Here is a 20,233-nt window from a genome sequence, read left to right as displayed (position 1 = left end):
GATCTTAGCGATCTGCATGAGTATTGAAGAGTAACAAGATCCATAAAAAATATAAAATCCATAAAAACATATATAGCAGGACCTTGTATTGAATCTTGTGTTGCAATGGTAACCAATGTAACATTACAGAAGTCCAGGCAGGAGGAAATAAAAGCATGTGTCACCTTCTCAAGGTTATTAACTGAATGAATTGGTTTAATTTTGGCAATGCTAGATAAAAAGTTGATAAAAGCAGTTTTTCACAACAGCCTTTATCTGCCTATCAAATGTAAGGGCTGAATCAAAAACTACACCCAAATGTTTAACTTGTGTATGTAAATTAGAAGCCAGTAATCAACATTTTTGGTCCTAGTGGATGTGGTGGGGAAATTAATTTAGCTGGAGACAGTTTAGTGCCATACAACTTTAACCACTTCCAGACAAAACAAAAGTGATTTAAAAGAACTACTGTCCCCAGGTTTCAAAGAGAGGCAAATCTGTGTGTCATCAGCATAAAAATGGTTAAAAAAAGACCTTATTTAAAAAAAAAAATCAAACCAATGCATATACAAAGAAAATATGATAGGCCCCAAAATAGATCTCTGGGGGATTCCACAATAATGGATGCTGAGGAAGAAGAAAAATCTCCAACCCTCACAGAGAATGATCTGCCCTCAAGATAGGACAAAAAACACTTTTAAGACTGTACCTTGGAAATCTCATAGTCTATTGTGTCAAATGCTGTACTGAGGTCCAATAAAATTAAAGCAGCATGATTACCCGAATCACCAATAATAAAAGGTCATTGACAACCCTTAGCAGTGCTGACTCAGTACTGTGGCCAGCCCTAAAGCCAGATTGAAATTGACTCAAAACATTATTCTTAGCTACAACAGAAGTCAACTGAGCAAGAACTACCTTCTTCAAACATTTTGATAAAAAGGGTAGCTTAGAAATCAGCAGAGAGTTTGTCAGATCCAGAGGGTCTAAGCTAGGCTTCTTAAGAAGAGGCTGAACAATCGCTTGCTTAAATCATAGAGGGACTGTCCCAACAGAAAGCGTAGTTGGATTTATTTATTTGTTAATGGTGGTGGTGTAGTGGGCTAAAGCACATAACTGTTAATCAGAAGGTCGCTGGTTCTAACCCCACGGCCACCACTATTGTGTCCTTGAGCAAGGCACTTAACTCCAGGTTGCTCTGGGGGGATTGTCCCTGTAATAAGTGCACTGTAAGTCGCTTTGGATAAAAGCGTCTGCCAAATGCATAAATGTAAATGTAAATGTAATGGTATTAAACAGAAGTCTAGGAGATTTAGAGTGAAGGGAGATAATATTATTTTCTGCTGACATCAGTAATAATCACAATGCCTCTAAAGCACAGCAGTATCGTCCAATCAGATCTAGAGTACCAAAAGCTACAGAGTTAATGATAGATCCCCAAACATCAGATGTATTAATGAACGAAAATATCTATCAAGAATGTGATTCAACAGAACTTTAAATAGAGGGACACAATAGCCTGTGCTTTAGTTTGTGTATACAATCAGTATCCAGATCACAAAGTGTATGAATTCAAGTGCCACAGGGCTGTAACATAACACCCGTGAATGGTTACATTGTTATAATGAACTCACAGTCCTGTTTAAAAGTTCTCTTTCAAAGGAAGAATTAGCACAAATCAGATTCTAACTGATAAAAGCGTGCAACTGGATCAAACGAGGTTGTTTTCTAATGTCAACTGAATGGTATCACACCATAAAAGTGTTTTGTCAGATAACCTAAACATCTGATTCATGCGGTAAGATCAAAATTAACTGGTCCAAAATCTTATTTAACCTTATGACCACATAAAGTTACACCAACTAAAGTACATTTTAAGGGTCAGATCAGGTTGTTAAGGTGCTCATTTGCACTGTTCGTACATAAGGCGTTTTAGTCCATGTGCACATTTTTTCAATAATTTTTCAAAGTATATAGACTTCTTTGTCCATTGCACCACGTGTCATTGTTTTTCAGTGTCTCTCGTAGTAGTGCCACAATTTCTAGACACTGTGTCAGGTTAAAAAGAACGTCAACTTTTAATAATATGACTCACATCCGCACCATTTCTTTTTCGTTTGAAATCTCTGTTTTCAGTTTCCTAGCATTATTGTTTTCCAAAGTATGCGGTAATTGCATTTCAAAACGCTCTGTTTTTGGTGGAGGAAAACCCAGTTTTAGTGTGGATAAGAGGTGTAAACATAGCACAATCGATGTGATCTCAAATAAAAACGTATTAGTGTTATATGGCACCTGAAACCTGCACTCTGTTATATTCATTGTGCTGCATCTATTTTTTTTTTTTTTCTTTTTTAAGCACAAGAACACATTCACAGTCTGTATGGCCCTTTACGGCATATAGATAGTATATGCTGTAAAGGGCCATAATATAGAATATAATAGTATATAATATAGAGCAGTGGCTAATACCAAGTCCTAAAAATGTTACATAGTAATAATAACAACTAACTCTGATACTAGATATTGATATTTTGGTGGGAACTGACGTTACTTTGGTGCATTTTTGTAACTGAACAGAAAACACACTTTCACATGTAAAATTGTAGATAACAGTTGGTTTTTATGGCAGTAAGTCTGGAAATCAAGAACAGAAATATAATTTGTAAGTTCAGTGACTGTGTGAAAGTCTGTTTGTTTTTATCTCTTTATACACTATGATCCTAGTCTATAACCTTGTTTTAACCTCATCTGTGCAGTGTTTCTGATGGAGTATTTTGTTTAAACATTGTGAAAAGGTTGCTGTGTCACAAAAGCACATAATATCATACACCCGTTCGACAATGCTGGTAAACCCACTCGCCCACACGCACAGTAACTGCACAGGTTTAAAGCCACTCATGAAAATATATCCAAGAATAACCAATTCATATTAGTTACTCAGTAGATCAGTGAATACATATGCTTACCGGTTACATAAATGGGCAAGTGAGTGTGGCAGTGAATGAGAGAAAGAGAGAGAGAGAGAGAGAGAGAGAGAGAGAGAGAGAGAGCGAGCCTATAATCAAGAACAGTTTAGCAGTGGGAAGGGTCACAGTGTTAACGGGAGGAGGAGAATGAGCGAGAGAGAGGGAGAGATAGAGAGAGAGAGAGAGAGAGAGAGAGAGAGAGAGAGAGAGAGAGAGAGAGAGAGAGAGAGAGAGAGAGAGAGAGAGTACGGAGTAAGAGTCGACAGTGTATGCGAGAGACAAACAGACCTGTATTAAGAGCTCAAGAGGAATTTTTACAAATGGGATCTAATCCCTGCTGGAGATGTCAACCCTGTGACTGCCTTTGCTAATGATCCTCTCTGATCTTTGACGTCGCTGCTCAGAGCACGCTTTCCCACCTGAGGAGTCTGTTACTAGAGACTCCTCCCTGGCAAATGGACAAGTTGGCAGAAGAGTTGAAAATGTCAGAGCTCAGCTCCAAAAAACAAGGATTTAAAAAATGCCGAAGTGCCACTTTCAGCATTGATGGCTTCAGCTTCACTATTGGTAAGAACAGCTGGGCAGGTGTGTGTGGGCGGATGTGTTTCTGTTTCATGCTCCGATCTTTTTTTTGTTCGAGCAAGCTGCCAACACACTCTCACAGCGAAATCGGCAGAGTTTGTACGACTTTTCTTAATTTGGCTAATTCGTACGATATCGTGCGACTGCACTCGTTTGAATTCCTACGACTTTCACTACAGCCAATGACATCACTGGACATCGTTTCCATCTAATATGTGACAATTACTTGCTTCTGTCACACACAACAGCTTACAGTCATGTTTACAAACTCTACTGATTGGTTAAGTTTAGAAAAGGGGTTTGGGTAAGGGCATAATATTAATAAGCAAGTCAAGTCAAGTCAATTTTATTTGTATAGCGCCTTTCACAACACACATCGTTTCAAAGCAGCTTTACAGAAGATCAGCATTAACAGACGATAAAACTGTAATGTCTATAAAGTCGATGAATCATCATTGTGTAATTAGATAAAATACGATTCATAATCGTGTTTAAAAATAATTAAATAATAGTTGTATTAATAACCCCAGTGAGCAAGCTGTAGGCGACTGTGGCAAGGAACACAAAACTGCATAAGATGTAGATTAACACCTCGTGTGTGGAACTCGTGCTTGCATCTGCATTACACATCCGGGAATTTGCACGTGATGAAGTCGTATGAGTTTATGTCAACAAAATTGTGCAAGATCATACAAAATAGCCAACTCGTAAATTGTGTATTTTTGTGTAATTGCAAATTTTCATGAGATTGGGTTGGAGCTGCTGTCAGTACTTTTGTGCGCTTTTATAATTCTACATTAGCTCATAATATAGATTTAGTTTGAGAAAGCTAACTTTGTTAAGGTGATGTGTAAGGTGAATCTTTTTAATGTTTTTGTACTCTCTTCTGTCTCAGCTTAATATGCAGAGACAACTATAAATAAGCCATTCGTAGGTTGATTCATCCTGAAAGTGTGGCAGTATGAAAACATTGCAAATATTGTTTGAGTATCCTAACCAGTCCAACAAACGCAACATTGGCTCAACCAATGGAATGAGTTTGAGGCAGGACTTTCTGTACATTCAACCACTGGAAGACGAGGGGAGTGTTTGGGAAACCTGCTTGAACACAGTCATCATTTTTGCAATTTTGTTCTGTGGTGCAGAAATGACTCTACTTTTCAATACGGTCTCGTAACAAGTCGGAATAAGTGTACAAGATGGTGAAATTGCAAGAAATAGTATGAGTTGGCTTTTTCAAAAACATATAGCTTTTAATCCCATAAAGAGAAATAAACGAGCCAACAAACAATGTAATTACGATTTTTCCTAAGTCTAAGCCTTACCCAAACCCTAAACCTAAGCATTATTTTAATAGAAAATGTTTTATTATTGGCTTACATGGTGCAGCCCCTCGAATACAGCCTTAATTGAAACTCAATTGGAAGAGAATGAACCAGCTCCACAACATAATAAAACAAAATTTCAGGGTTTACACATAAAGCACATCCAACAAATTGCATCTGAATATATTAAACTGTTCACTCAAGCACAGCTGCACCATAAACGATCAAACAGTCATGACATTTGAAACATTCATGAATGAAACTGGTTATCCACATGACACATACACATACTTTATAATCCTACACTGAAGAGCAAGTCACCGGAAATGCATTAAAATGGTCAAAAACGTCCATCTAGTGCATGTTTACATACACCAGCTATTAAAAAAAGCACAGATGGCTGCAAGAACACATCCAGAATGCATTTATACTCAAAACAGCAAGATGCAGCTCAGCAGAATGAAATAGAACAAGGTCTCTTTTTCAGTATTATAACCTGTCTTTTTAAAATGGTACGAGATACATGACAATAGTCAAATTCTGTACAAAATGAATTTTTCTGTGTTCTCCAAAAGTCTGAAAAATGTTATTGCCCTGTCAGATTGTGAGGGACACAACATCAGGATACTGATTTTTCTGACAGGCTTCAGAGTTTGCAAGCTGATTTCTGCAGGAATAAAGCAATACGAGAGCCTGATCGGCAAAGTGACATGACAGTTGTTGTGGCAGAACTTTGGATGGCGGTAATTATACTCCTAAAAGGTCATGGGCTTATATAACCATAATCCACAAACTGGAGAAAATGATGGCGGTGCTCAAATTGGTCTTCAGAAGGTACATTGGCATCCAAAAGTCTGAGTCCACTAGTGAACATTCCATTTTGAACACAAAATGAATGCGTTAATGCATGAGATTAATTAAAAAGGTTTTTTAAAAAAGTAAATTTTTCTTAATCGTGATTATGCATTTAACATTAATACAGCATAAACTACCATAAACACTGGTTGGAAAGACGGAAACTTTGCGAAGTGTCTGCCTGGAGTCATTACACTGATGCACACACCCCAAACACACACAGCTGTGATTCAGTGTCAGTGATAAAGTGATGGAGAAAGGAGCTCTTAATGCAATTTGTTGAACAAAACAAGCCTAGATAAAACTTGTGAAAAAAAAAAACAGTTTTTCCAGCCTAAGTAAGGCTCATTTTTATTACCACAGAAGCATGGGAAGTCTCAACTATCATCAAAACGCATAATGAGACAATTATTTCTGCAAGAGCTTTTCATGTGGAGTTCAAAGTGATGCTTGACACGGCATTGACGCTCAGACGTGAATTATGAATGCGGCTTCATGATTGCTGTAACAAAGTGGATAGCCACAGTCTGCCAGCTGATTAATATTGTGAAGAATGAGAGTTTAAGAGATTTATTGCCCTTTGCATGTGGGGACTAGTTAGTTCAATTAGTCAAACTCCCACTTAAACTTTGGGAAACGTTTAATGCTACTTGAATTGGTACTATTTTAGTGCATTTCTATCTTTATACTGTGGAAGGCTTTGTTTGGAAAATGTTCATAAAGCATTATTTAGTTACATGTTGTTTTGTTTTCTTTCCTAAGAAGGAAATAATGCATTTTGACAGGAAAAGGAGTATTTTTTTAGAATCAAATTCAGCACTTTCAAAATCTGTGATTAATTGTGATTAAGTAGAAAAAATTATGCATTAAAAATTACTTTTAAAATATACTCCACAACCGATTACAGAATGCATGTGGTAAAATGTCATTTGCCGTGTATTCCGTTTGAAGTCAGTAACTTAATCTAAATACATTGGATTATTTCTTCAGCACTGACACGTTTTTTTTTTCACTTGTTTTGACTATAAAAAAGTTAATAAGTGAAAAAAAAAAAAAAAAAAGAATTTAAATTTTAAAGATTTTGCCAGAGAGAAAAAAATATCATCTAATGTATATTTTATTGATTGAAAAACATAATCGTAAGAGATGAGAAATGTTTAAATTCATATTTTAATCTCTGACTTTTGACTGCAGAATTTGGTGCCTTGACAAATCTTAGACATTGTTTTTTTCTTTTTTCTTTTCTTTCCTACCCTTTTTTCATCCCAATTCCCAATGTGACTCGCCTCAATCGGGTGGTGGAGGACGAATCTCAGCTGCCTCTGTATCTGAGACCATCAGTCTGCGCATCTTATTACTTATCTTGTTGAGCGCGTTACCACGGAGACATAGCGCTTGTGGAGGCTTCACGCCATTATTCGTCGCATCCACGCACAACTTACCATGTGCCCCACCGAGAGCGAACCACATTATAGCGACCACGAGGGGGTTTCCCCATGTGACTCTACCCTCCCTAGTAACTGGGCCAATTTGGTTGCTTAGGAGATCTGGCTGGAGTCACTCAGCATGCTCTGGATTCAAACTCGCAACTCCAGGAGTGGTAGTCAACATCTTTACTCGCTGAGCTACCCAGGCCCCGATCTTAGACATTGTTGAGATCTACTCTGAAACTATATAAGAGATTCAGTACATAAGATTTTCTCAGATGAAACATCTGAGAAGCAGGAGACTTCAGCAAAATTCCAAATTTGCTCTCCATTTAATCTCATTGCTGTCTAGTAGATAGGACTAGAAATTAATAGTAATCTCTTCAGTAACCAGAATACCTTTTGAACATACCTGTATTCTGATTACCAACTATTTAAATTGTAACTGTTTTGGAATACAGTTACTAATATGTTTTTTTTACTTGAATATCTATTTTAAATACGTAATCCTGTTACATGTATTCCGTTACTCCCCTATATATATATATATATATATATATATATATATATATATATATATATATATATACATACATACATACAGTGGTTGGGGAGTAATGGAATATATATTTATATATATATATATATATATATATATATATATATATATATATATATATATATATATATATATATATATGCACAAGTATGTCACTTTTTAATATCAGTGAATATACATATTGTATATATTCTGTATATATTATCATACTGTGTGTGTGTGTGTGTGTATATATATATATATATATATATATATATATATATATATATATATATATATATATATACCAGATTTCTTTATAGGGAGGGATGAATGTATGGAAAATTGTTTATTTGCTAATTACCTGGCAGGGGAGGCGTGGGTGATTGTGTATGCCCCTCACTGGGAGCCTTTCTGTCGTCAGCAGGTTAGTCGAGTAGTGTGAGCTGTCCAGGAGGAGTCATTATCGTTAATTAAGTGTCCCTTCTCCTCATCTGAGCATCGACTCTTTGGACATTCAGCAGCCTGACGAACTTGCTGTGCTAAAGGCTCCTCTCTAATTTCCCTCTCATTACCTCTGTGCCCCCTGCAGACTGGCAGTCCCCACTTAAAACCTCACATCTCTCTCACACACACACTCACTCTCTCTCTTTTTCATGTTATGGTTCTTTTTCCTCTTTCTTCTACTGTCTTTTTATTAACCTGTGTGATTTGCAGTGTTTCAGATTTTTAGTCTTTCATTCTGCTAATTGACTAACGGATAATCTGTAAAAACAGTGCCTTTAAGCTTCTGCTGTGATAGTAGCTTTTAAAATGTATTGTGGATACAGCACACAGATTCAGGAAGCCCTCCATGCAGGTTAATTATGCAGTGCAGTAAGGTGGCCTGCAGAGAGAGCTCTCTCTTCAGTTTTTCCAGCAATGCATTTGCTCTGTGTAAACCTTTCATGTGTTCAACCTCTGATCTCAAACGACGTCTGCTAGTTGTCCCTCAAATAACTAATATGAAACACAAAAGCGACGACATAGTTTGTATCAACAACTTCTGTATCATATTTTCATACCATTAACAAATTCATCAGTGATATGCTAATAAAATATTACCATGAGTGAATATAATATTTATGTTTTATTTACTGGATGCTTTACTGTGCATGAGGTTAACAGCAGACACAACAGAATTTCAATGAAAGAAATGGCATTCTTGACCATTTCAGACATGAGATTTGTAGTGAGAAAAACCATGAGTCATCACGGCTGCAGAAGTTAAGCTACATCTATTTTCAATCTCTCCACAGTGGCGAATGAAGCTGGTGAGAGCAGTTCGAGACCCTTGGCACGCTTTGCACGTGAGTATCTAAAATCAAACATGTGATTCAAACTTTAATACTGAGCTGATTCACTTTTAATTAAAAATAATTTTTACTGGAAAGTTCGCATTTAAAGTCTCTTGATCATACAAGCAGATTTCTAATTTTAACAGCAGGGAGAGGTGTTAGAAAACCTTCATGTTGTCGATGTTCCATCTGAAGGCTAGGTGGCAGAATCAATCCAACACACAGCAATGAGTGAGTGTGAGTGTGTGATCTGTTTTCCTGTTGACAATCCAGATCCAGTGGCGGTTCTGGGGGGGCTGGCCCCTGACCCCCCATGCCCCCATCAGACGATATAACACTCACACAAATTTTATATCAGTGCATCACTGGCATTAAATTTCATGGCAGAAAATGACAAAAAAACAAGTATTGTTTATTTTCCTCTGTCAATCTCTTTATCTCTGTCATTCTATTTCTTCTTCTCCCCACCCTGGTCTTGCATTCTGTTGTCTACACCCCTCTGAGCGTTTGATCTCTGATTGTTGCATTAGGTTCCAAGTCTCAGAATGCTATGTGGAATGCCATCACAGCGGGCATCGGGATCAAGGACAAGGACAAGCGTGGCATTCTGATTGACCCGCGGAGCCTGGAGGAGATTCTGGCCGAAGACCTGCCCACTGCGGACAGCCCTGATGCTATGGAGAAGACGGCCATCAGGTTTGGCAGGCAACACACTCCTCACTAACAACCTTCTCTTCCTGTTCCTGTGTGCTCTGGATGAATTGTTCAGTAGGCCGTCATCTGCTCTGACTTGACCAGTACTGAATTTTCCACTTGGTTCAGTGTCAAAGTAATAGTTCACCCCAAAATGAAAATTCTGTCAACCTCATGTTGTTCCTCAACTGTATGACTTTCTTTTTGCCATTGATCACAAAAGAAGAAGCTTTGAGAAATAGTCATGCTGCTCTCTTCCATACAATGAAACTGGATGTTGACCAGGGGCTGCCAAGCTCCAAAAAAGGACATGAAAGAGTCCAAATTACTTTTGTGCTTCTTAACGACATTTAATAGCTTTGTGTGAGGAACAGGTTGAAATTTAAACAGTTATGTACAGAAAACCTTTCCTTAAATGAAAATCTTGCTTTAAAGGGTTAGTTCACCCAAAAGTGAAAATTCTCATATCATTTACTCACCCTCAAGCCATCACAGATGTGTCTGAATTTCTTTTCTCTGCAGAACTCAAATGAAGATTTTTGGAAAATATCTCTGCTATTTTAGTCCATACAATGCAAGTGAATGGGGGCCAGAATTTTGTAGGTCCAAAAAGCACATAAAGGTAGCATAAAAGTTATCCATATGAATTGTGAGGGTGCTAGTGTGCGTTCCTACTGCTGATGCTGTAACATTACTGATAGACTGCACATCTGGCCATATTTTGACAAAATATAATCACAGATGAGACATATTGATGGTAAAATTAAGATATCATTCTTTTTTGACAAGTTTTGTTATGTGTCACTGAAATGTGTATTTTACAGTTGAGAGTGTTTTTATAAAAACTACAGCAGTACAAAGTACCAGAAGTCACCAGCTCTCATTGAAATTGAATGAGATCTTGTCGCTTTGTTCGAATCAGAATCCAAATCAGCTTTATTGCCAAGTATGCTTACACATACAAGGAATTTGTCTTGGTGACAGGAGCTTCCAGTCGATCTCCATCGTTTTGAGTGTGTTCAGCTCAAGGTTGTGCTGGAAGTGAATTTCCCCTGTCTCACAAGCTGCTGCCTGTCTGTAAGAAAGCTGGTAATCCACTGACAGAGAGTTGGTGTAGTTTAGTCTGGAGTATAGCTGGGATGATGGTGTTGAAAGCCTAACTGAAGTCCACAAAAAGGATCTTTGCATATGTCCCTGGTCTGTCCAGATGTTGCAGGATATGATGCAATCCCATGTTGACTGCATCCTCCACAGACATGTTTGCTCAAAAAGCAAATTGAAGGGTCCAGTGATGTCCTTCAGGTGGGCCAACACCAGTCTCTCAAATTATTTCATGACCACAGACATCAGGGCGACAGGTCTGTAGTCATTAAGTCCTGTGATTTTTGGTTTCTTTTGGACAGGAATGATGATTGAACATTTGAAGCAGAATGGGAATTCACACATCTCCAGTGATCTATTGAAGATCTGTGTGAAGATGGGGGCCAACTGTTAACACAGGATCTTTGACGGGCGAAGTGCCATCTGGACCTGAAGTTTTCCTAGTCTTTTGTTTCCGAAAGACATGGCACACCTCTTCTTCACAGATCTTAAGTGCAGGTTGAGTATCAGGAGGGGGGAAGAGGGGGGTTGAAGGAGGTGTTGTTGTTTGTGTGAAGTGAAGTGAAGGTCAGAGCGGGTATGGGGTGTGAGATTGGGCCTTTCAAATCTACAGTAGAACACATTCAGGTCATCAGCCAGTTGTTGGTCCACCACAGGGTTGTGGGCAGGAGTCCTGTAATTTGTAAGTTGTTTCATGCCACTCCACACTGATACAGTGTGAAACTTGATTTTCAGCTTCTCAGAGTATCTTTTTTTAGCCACTCTGATTTCCTTATTCAGTGTGTTCCTTGATTGTACAAGACTTTATCCCCACCACTGTAAGCATCCTCTTTGGCCTGACGAAGCTGCCTGAGTCCTGCTGTAAACCGTGATTTGTCATTTGTCATTGTCAATGTTGAACGTTATATAAGTCCTATTAGGAATGCATATATCCTCCCAGAAACTGATATATGATGTAACAGTATCTGTGAGCTCGTCCAGGTCGGTGGCTGCAGCCTCAACAACACTCCAATCCATGCAATCAAAGCAGGATTGTTGTTCCAGCTCTGCTTCATTGGTCCATTTTCATGTCACTGAAAGTTGTGCATGTGTGAACAGGCCTTCACAGCTGTAGTAATTATTTACCATAATTGTGTTGGAAAATGCAGCTTGGACATTCTGCTATACTTTAAATGACTCCTTATGTGTTTCACCGATGAAAGAAAGTCATACGGGTACAACATATGGGTGAGTAAATAATGACAGAATTTACATTTTTGGCTGAAATACTATATCACTTTCAGTGCTTTCAGTTTCAAGAACTAAGTCGGGGAAAAATACTTTCCCTTTTCTAGCTGTGAATCTATAAAGCCAAGCTGGGTGAATGGACATGCTCCATGAGTAGGAATTATACAGTGATTATGTCTATTACAGTATGTATTATCTGCTCATAAGCACAGCTGGTCGGACTAGGATTATTCATTTGTTTAGAGCTCTGGTGTTGCTTGATCACTTCTCTTTCAGATCAAACCAGGCATCACAGTAGTAAAAGACCACACTTTTCAAAAGGATCCAATTCTGGCCTTTTCAAGTCCTACAAAGAACTTTTTATTCTCAAGTTTCTTTAGAAAACCCTCTGGTGCTATAAAGAACCTAGAAACCAATACGCTGATCTGAACAGCCTAAAATGTGAGCTCAAGAAATATTTTTTAACTCAAGAAGGTGATAAGAAGAAGGTTCAAAGAAACATTGAAGAATCTTTTATTTTTAAGAGTGCATTTGTGCTCCAGTTTGTCATGCTGTTCTCAAAAACAGATTTGCAGGTGAGCACACAAACTCTAATATTATATAGAAATGATAAATCACAAAAATAACATCCTAATTGCTTTGAAGATTGATGGTGTACAGTGATGATGTCCATCTCAAGTGCTGCGGTGTTGTAGATTCTCTTTTATGATATCTTGTGGTGTGACAGAGGGGCTAATCCATCCATCCCAGAGGACAGTTTCATTGTTCAGAGGTTGCGCTTTCATAGCTCAGTAGACTCTCATTTATGATTCATTTAAGAGTCTCCTAAACTTCCTTTGGAGAAATAGAAATAGACACAAATTTAGACAATTGTTGAGTATAGAGCTAATAAAATAATGAGGATAGCATCAGATAATTTGGTATTGGTAGAATTTGATCAGAATTTTGTTTAGGTCATATTGAAATATTTTCTTTCATTATGGCATCTCCTGTTTCAGGCAGAACCTATAACGGAGCGGATGGCTGCACTGATATTTCATCTGATTTTTAAATCTGACTGTGATCAGTTGTCTGTTTCTTGCTCACATTTTTGCTCCATTTTACAGAGTTTTAGATTTGGAGAGTGCTATGGCATCGGTTTAGAGGTTTATGGCAGAGTGAAATAGAGGGAAGGAGATATAAAATGAGTGCAGCAAGAAATTGGCAATGATTACTATATAAAAGGAGGCATTATCAGAGTTGCCTGGTGGAACGGTTTTCCATATATTTTTCAGAGCGAGGTTTAAATTCAAAATATTTCATCATGACCCTTTCAGATTGTTTGGTCATTATATGAGATTGAAATATTTCTTGACCATGTGAAAATACTCTCATTGAGCACTTTATCAGGAACACCCTGTACACCTACAATTACTAGAGGTGTGAACCTTCACTGGCCTCACGATTCGATTAGATTACAATTCAAAGGGTAATGATTCGATTATAAAATTATTCTCGATGCATCACGATGCAACTTGTCCTTCAATATCTTTCTTTTTCAGTTTCTTAAAAAAGAAATGTTACTCTCTTGTAAAGGTATTAATGGAAAGGAGGAGGCAAGAACCAGCTTGACAATATAAATGACATTTAATGAAATAAAAAGACACACACACAAACACACATGGGGCAGCTGCCCAAAAAACATTCTCTCTCCCACGCACCCCCGTCCGCAGTCGGCCTTTATCCCTCTCGGAGACTTGATTAGCCTGATAAGGGGCCACGACCCGGTCCCACCCTCGACACTGTCACATCTCTATTTTTTCCCTTTCAGCTTTTTATTTAACAGCTGAGTCACATGAAATAAACTGGCCTTTTACATTCAGTATGAGCTGTGAACAAAACATGGAGCATCCACAAGATTAAATAAATGGTTCTATAGTTTAAAGGAGTATCTCAGTTTTTCAGTTTCTTTCTTTAGAACCTTATAAAAAATCTCTTAAAAGCACAAAAAAAATAAAAATATATATATTAGTTCTCCATCAAAACACACTCAATACTATTACTTCAACAGATTACATTATTATTATTATTTTTAAGCATTGTAAATCATTTAATAGTATTTCATTATTATTTAAAATGAATCTATGCCATGCTATTCATTTTCATTTTTAAGCACAAATGGAAGTTGCTGGTCCAGGATGAGTGATATATCTGCTTCGATGAGAGTGCAGCTGTCAACTTAAATCATGCAGATATGGGTCAGGAGATTCAGTTAATGTTCACATCAACCATCAGAATGGGGAAAATGTGATCTCAGTGACTTCGAACGTGGCATGATTGTTGGTGCCAGACGGGCTGGTTTGAGCATTTCTGTAACTGCTGTTCTCCTGAGATTTTCACGAACAACAGTCTTTAGAGTTTACTCAGAATGGTGACAAAAACGTTCCAGTCTGTGGCAGGAAATGTGTTGTTGATGAGAGAGGTCAACGGAGAATGGCCAGACTGGTTGGAGCTAGGGTTGCAGTGGTATACCGGTTTCACGGTATACCACAGTATGAAAATCGACGGTTTTCATACCATGTACATTCGCTTATATACAGCACTGAAAAAAAATGCAACCAGACGGAGAATCTCACATGCGCTTGCGCATCTCCTTTCCTCCTCGACTGCCTGTCAGACTCGTCAACTTGCACCACACACACACATGCAGTGGAGAAAATGTCAGAGAGAAGCGAGGTGAGGGGTCTGACATAAGTGAGTGTGTGTGTGAGTTAAAGCAGTGTTTCTCAACTGGTGGGTCCCCACCCAAAAGTGGGTCGCAGGTCTATTCAGACTGAGTCGCTCGCGGACAGCAGAGAAAGAACAATGCCATGGTTCTCCCATTGAAGATATTTCGGCGGCCGCTGAAGTGATAACATATTTAGGACTGCCGAGGCAGATTTAATGATAATCTCACAATCAGCTAAATGCTTCTCATCTGCACGCATCTACATCGCACGAGTGTAATGGAACCAGCTCACGATCATGATCTGCTCTTCTCTCTGGCGAGCATGTGCAACTACCGGGCTTTGTATAAAAGTGAATGGTGACTGAAACTAACATTCTGCCTAACATTTCCTTTTGTGTTCCATGAAAGAAAGAAAGTTGTTGTGACAGCCGCCAAAGGAAGGGATGGAAACAGGTGTCAGCTTAAAGGGTAAGCTTTTTATTTCTCTCGTTCATACAATAACAGTGTTGTGGGGTTTTCCTTGGACGGGTTCTCCGCTCCCATGCTCTGTCACTGCTGCCCTTTTATGCCGCTCTCCTCATGTTACTGAAATTAGACACAGGTGTTAGTCATCATTTTAGCTCAGGTGTGAGCGCCCTTACCGCTTTTCTCTCCCGGACGGGCGCTTGACCACGCCCCCGCTGCCACAGTTGTTTTTAGTTTTTGGGGGCAACATTTCAGTACTATAACGGTTTTGGTTTTGCTCTTTAATGAGAGGCTCCATTGTGAGAATTTACCCCATTTGGTAAGACAAAAAGTATTTAATTTTTTCATTTTCCTGAGATTTTCAAATTTGGCCATAAAAAATAAAGTGCAAATTTTTCCTTTTCTCTATGCCATATAACCTACTTCTACAGCGATCTAGTAAATCTTCCCAATCCAGTACAATCCCAGCGTATCCCGAACAAGTTTTGCATGGTTGTCAGAAACTGCATGAAAGGGAACGACAGGGAAGTGACTGATGGAACAGTGTGGTATTTTGGACTCAGCTGTGTGCTGGTGTGCCTTGCTGTGTTAAACAGGAAGACTCCGGTGGACTGTGATGTTTTGTATAGTGATCGACTCCTCATTAATCACCCAGTGAGAGGATGGGAGGGAGGGAGAGGGGGGGACTGTATGGCATTAGCCATGACGTCAGCACCAGGCTCTGTCTGCTATAAATATCCCCCATAAACTGTGCTCCATTGAATCCTTAATGTTCTATCAATGTGTTATTGTGCACTCGGGGCGCTTGGGAAGACACATTTGGTGGGTAAGGTGATGGGTTGCAGGTGAGAAGGCGCCCCAGATGGGAACAAGCCTGTCTGAGCATGACATGATAAAATGTTAAGATATGGCGTGGTTAAGCTCCACCCCTCATTCCAGAGAAAGAATTTAAAAGTGAAGTGGAATTATGTGTTCGATGTCAAAGTCCCTGTAAATTTGACTAACGAGCGCAGGTTCATAGCCTTCATTTTCATGCCTTTGACCCATATTTTGATGGTTTTAATTTGGTCAGTAATTGGCCCATAAATATTGCAAATCTGATGGATGACTCTAGTGGCATGTTTCAGAAATGTCACACTTAATCTTTAAGAGTGACGAATTGTTTAAAGAACAATGAGATTTTTGGGATGTTTGTGAGTTTGTATCTGTGTGCATGTCATGAGCGAGGAGCTAAAATGGTTGATGAGGAGGTGTGCGTGAGGCATTCATTAAAATGGTGAGGAGAGTGTTTGTACCATGGAACCACCTTTGAGTCAGTGATTGGAAAAGACCAGTCTGATCTTATGTTGTTTTTTTTTAGAGGGTAGGACATTACGATTGACAGGGCTGCTCCTCCATAAGTCTTATCTAAAAAATGTGTGACTAGTTGAACTGATTCAGGGTGACCCTCATAGATTGGAGTGTCAGTCGTATTCATTATTCCAATTTACTAAAATGTGACTTTACCCTATGACAGACATGTTCACCTTTACAGTCTCTAAATTGGATTATCACAGACAATCCTGCTGGAATCTTTTTCATTTCATCTAAAAATTTCATTTAATCTAAAAATCTTTTGGAAGATTTTTAAAAAATCTATTTTTTAAACAGGTTCTTGATTTCAGTTATTGGAATGCATGTTGGCATTATATGACATTTTACAGATCAAAATGACTTGGAAAAATATGGATTTTTTTGTTGTTAAAAATGTTAATAATTAGTGGTGTAATTTTCTGATTATTTTTACAGTTTCTAATGGAAAAAATTCAAATTGTCTTATTAAAACTAGGGTGGTTACCAGGGTGTTGCTACTGTATGTGGTTGCTAGGGTGTTCTGGGTTATGGCTAGGTGGCTGCTTTCTTTCCCAATTTAAAAGGGCACGTTTACACTAATACGTTTGAAATCACCTTCATTTAGCTATGTGTACGTCTCTCATCCACACTAGAACAGCGTTGTCCTCCACTGAAAAGTAGCAAAAAATGTTCTCCATTACTGTACACTTTTAAAAACAATGACTTTAGGAAACTGGAAATGGAGGTTTCAAATGGATTAGTGTGGACGTATTATAGGTCTCTAGATATGGAGCCCTTTTTCAATTTTGATGTATTTTTTACCCATTTTATCATCCACCAGTGAAAATAATAAACGTTAGCTCAACCAGCTCTGGGAACCAAGGGTGTTTGGGCCACTTGGGCGCAACCAACAGCACGGTTTTGCACAACAATTGGTGTAGCACATGAATGGGAAGGAATGTATACTTGAGTTTCACTGGCCATTTGTGAGCTAGTCCTTTCAAGCCCAGCGGAGCCTTAGTCATTGAGTACCAGAGGAAGTGCATGGTCTCCAAGAAGGCAAACAGGTCCATCTCGGCTTCCCCAAATACTGTACCTCCCAAATCCTCAGAACGGTCTTTCTGGCTGATCCCCTGATGCAAAAACAAGTTTGCACCGCAGTTCAGGTAATCTTGGACGTGCATCGGACGCATAGACAAGAGATGCTTCTCGCACCAAAAGAGAAGCTGGCACGCCATGTTAAACCTTGGACGCGTCCGCACTCGCTCCCAGCTGTTTATGTGAGCAAAAACAGCAGTGTTGTCTGTCTGAATCAGTATGTGTGGCTAGGCAGTGGCATGGTGCCAACAACAGCACAAAAAGTAACAGTGTTGTGAACATCATCTTTATCTCGGCAAGTGGGGAGTGAGGGAAACTCTTCGGAGCCAGAGCGAACAGTTCTGTAAGCACTGAACCCCGCTTCATGGTACTCAAATGATTTCCGTTCCCAGAATGAAGTTTTCGGCTGGGAGTGAGGGAAACTCTTTGGAGCCAGAGTGAACAGTTCTGTAAGCACTGAACCCCGCTTCATGGTACTCAAATTATTTTCTTTCCCAGAACGAAGTTTTCGGCTGGAAGTGAGGGAAACTCTTTGGAGCCAGAGTGAACAGTTCTGTAAGCTCTGAACCCCGCTTCATGGTACTCAAATGCTTTCCGTGCCCAGAAGGAGGTTTTCGGCTGGGAGCAAGGAAAACTCTTCGGAGCCAGCGTGAACAGTTCTGTAAGCTCTGAACCCCGCTTCATGGTACTCAAATGATTTCTGTTCCCAGAACGAGGTTTTCGGCTGGAACGAGGACCACAAATTACAGGACTCAGGAGCCACAGAAGGAGTATTGCGGGAGGGAAAAAGACTCACCCATTATTATACTTTAAATGCATACAATATTTCTTCCAAAACACTAGAGTTTCTACAGTTAGTGTTACTACGTTATCTGCAAAGTCAATTTCAGTAAGGGTAGTGATGTGTGGATTAAAAAAGCCTTTTAATGACTGTTTTGCATGACACAATGTTTTCCTGTTTACATTTCCTTTGTGGTTTACAATGTCAGGTCTGTTTTAAATGGTTTCAACTAGCTTCAACACAGAGCCTTTAAGGTTCCCTTGTGTATTACTGATAATTCTGTGTTATTTCAAATGGGTTGCGCAATTTGTGCTGTGTTTACCACTTCAAGTGCAGAGCAAGTTTATTGTTGCGCTCACCCAATTTTTGGAGTATTTAGCTTTTGGTGTTTCACATGTGCAGCAGTGAGTGGCAGTGCTTAATAAATAAGAGTAGGGCAACGGAGAGACCTCTTACTAAATTTAGTCCCAAAATGTGACCATTACGTTGCAGTCTGGAGCCCTAAAATGCATTGCCTTAAAAGTCATGCACTATATTAAAAGTGTGTTGACATCATAAGATAGCATTGGTTGGAACAGGGTGAAAAGTAAGTGTTTATAATCTGATAATCTGTCCTTCTACTCATGATTAGTATGAAAGCAAACTGCTGTGACACGTACAATAAGCCACGTAAAATATAGACTTGTATAGTAACTTGTTTCGATTAATTTCTCCCTTAATTTTTTTTTCTCTCTGTCTGTCTCTTTTCATTTTTTCATTCTCCCCACTCTCTGGAGTAAATTCATGTGTAACACAGCAGGCCGAGGTTCGTCTCCTCTGAATGAACTCATCACATGTGAGGGTGCGAGACCGCTGCATGATTGTTTCTTCTGACATTAGCTGTCCCCGATGCTTCTCCTGACTTATGGATGATTTGACCTTTGAACACCTCCGATCTTTAGCTGTGGCGCATGGGAGCGTATTGTACACAGGTGGATGTCCCATTCTCATCTTGTCCAAATGGCCCCTCGCACCTCAGTTTTCTTTCGATTAGGGTTTCTCTTTTAGACTGAGCTTTCTGCCGGCTCTCTGATAGGTCTGTAGCAGGCAGAGCTCATTTTAGTGGAGAAACCTAATTTTCCAGTTGAGCGCAGCCCTGAATAGAATGAACTTAGTGAATGAAAGCAAGATTGAGGGGGATCGTAAAGGCCGGCGTTTGGAATGCAAGGAAACGGCAGGACAGGTGCCAGTTCGGGCAACACTATTTTTTGGCTGTGTTTGAAAGAGGGGATTAAAACTGCAGTGAAATAAATCACTTAAAGGTATAGTTCACCCAGATATGACATTTCTGTATTTATTTACTCACCTTCATGTTTTTCCAAACCTTTATGACTTTCTTTCTTCTAAGGAACACAAGGATATTTTTTACTTTTATTGTATGTAAGCAAGCAGCATCACATTTCTCCTGTTGTATTCCACAGAAAAACACTTTTGTGCAAACTATACCGTTAAATAGATCAATTCTTTCTATTTTTCAGATTTCTATGTTTATGTACTTCAAAACTGGAGAAATCTTTGATGCTAAATCGCACTATCCAGGGTTTTTCCTGGGTCAAACATGGTCTTTGGTGGTGACTGACGTATATCGTCATCCATATGCTTGAAGTTGGTTTATTACATTAACTTAATATATAACATAATGTTTTAATTGCGTTTCATGTTTACATTGGATATGGTTATTTGTCACCATCTAAGTATATGAAACCTTTTGAATTCTATGCAGATTTATTAATTTTTTTACTTTAAGGTGCTTTGTGAAATCAAACTTAATGTAATTAACA

Source organism: Xyrauchen texanus, chromosome 41 (assembly GCF_025860055.1).
Source record: "Xyrauchen texanus isolate HMW12.3.18 chromosome 41, RBS_HiC_50CHRs, whole genome shotgun sequence".
Taxonomy (NCBI): domain Eukaryota; kingdom Metazoa; phylum Chordata; class Actinopteri; order Cypriniformes; family Catostomidae; genus Xyrauchen; species Xyrauchen texanus.
The sequence above is the reverse complement of the archived record's forward strand: the minus strand, read 5'-3'. Positions refer to the sequence as shown.